The sequence below is a fragment of the Pinus tabuliformis genome, chromosome 4_1, assembly GCF_031772625.1.
Source record: "Pinus tabuliformis cultivar Carrire ecotype Pingquan chromosome 4_1, CPIR1, whole genome shotgun sequence".
Taxonomy (NCBI): Eukaryota; Viridiplantae; Streptophyta; class Pinopsida; order Pinales; family Pinaceae; genus Pinus; species Pinus tabuliformis.
This window is the reverse complement of record NC_142303.1, coordinates 131,321,208-131,322,775: the sequence shown is the minus strand read 5'-3', so window position 1 is coordinate 131,322,775 and position 1,568 is coordinate 131,321,208. Positions and strand designations below refer to the sequence as shown.

The 1,568-nt window shown below is 38.6% G+C and overlaps 1 pseudogene; it reads right to left on the bottom strand.

Annotated features, from left to right (window-relative positions):
• Window positions 1-424: 424 nt before the first annotated feature.
• Window positions 425-844, bottom strand: LOC149174553 (rust resistance kinase Lr10 pseudogene; annotated as a pseudogene).
• Window positions 845-1,568: the final 724 nt, after the last annotated feature.

The following is a 1,568-nucleotide window of genomic DNA, read 5'->3' as shown; positions in this document are numbered from 1 at the left end:
AAGAGTCAAAAAATACAAAAAATACTTATATTAACTTTATTGGTCAATCTTCCAACTATAATACCATTCATTATTTGTATTCTAAACATAAATATTCCTTATTATATTAAATTCTTCCCAATGTACTTCTCCCCCCCTTCCCCTTGCCCCCCCCTCTCCACACACACACACACATATAACTCTTTTTAACACAAACCATATCTCATATCTTTTCTTTTTTTTCCTTTTAATTTGATTGGTTATTTACAAACGATGGTATATAATCCAATATTAAAAGTTCAAAATTAAAAGTTCACCAGAGCCCAAGTTTATTGAGTTTTCTCACCTTCTCCTCAGCTTGTGCTGCTATTACTACTACTCTTCTTAGTCTCATCCCCAAGTCTCCAGTTTCAAGCAGCTTGAAAGCCCACTTAGGAAACTAAAACTAGCTGGAATTGGTAACCTTCCAATCGATGTTCTTTCTACCCCCAACTATTTTTAGCAAGAGCATTCCAAAACTATAGACATCTGATTTATCAATAACAGGACCCAGTGCTCTGTCACATACCTCTGGTGCAACATATCCTGGCGTCCCTCTCCCGACCGTCATTGAGATATGGTCGTATCCCTTTCCACAAAGTTTTGCGAGACCAAAGTCAGAAACTTTTGGTGTGAATCTGGCATCCAGCAATATATTGTGAGGTTTGATGTCGAAGTGTATGATGCGCTTCTCGCAATCTTGGTGTAAATACACAATTCCACGAGCCACACAGAAAGCTATATCATATAATTGTTCCCACATTATGACTTGCAACCTCTTCTCTTTTGCGGCAAATATTATTTTTTCGAGAGAGCCATTGACCATGTACTCATATACCAGTGTGCTTGTAGGATTTTCAAACCAATACCCTAACAGACAAACCAAATTGACATGATGGATCTATCCAATGGTGGCGACTTCATTCATGAATTGAGTCTGATCGCCATGCCTATGCCGGTCAAGAAGCTTGACAGCCACTAGAGCACCATTCTGAAGCTTCCCTTTATAGACCACACCAAAACCCCCTTCTCCCAACCTTTTTGCAAAGTTTTTTGTCATCTTCTTGAGTTGTGACTGCGAATATCTGGTTGCCATTTCATAAGCATATTGCTCTAGGAATTTCTCCACCTTTGAATCAGAGCTACGGGGAGGACGAAGAGGTTGTTTTATCCTCTTAGCACAATACCATAAAAAAAGTACTGCTACCGCTATCAACGCAAGTCCCCCAGTCGAGAAACCTACTGTGGAATGAAGAGGTTGAAATCAATATTCTCTTTGTCTAACCGCTAACAGAATAATGGATAGAATGAAAAATTCGCCTTCAAACATTGAATGGGACGAAATCATATAATTTACCTATTACAATGACGAACATGTTTGCAATGCCTTTAGATGGAGTAACTGCAACAATCCACAGTTTTTGCTCAGAAAAATTACACTTGACATGTCGAGAAACACATATGCATATATACAGAATCAGGAGCAGTGGTAGAATGGAGGGAGCAACCACATATATGTAGATTGATAGAATTCAAAGCATTTGCAATCA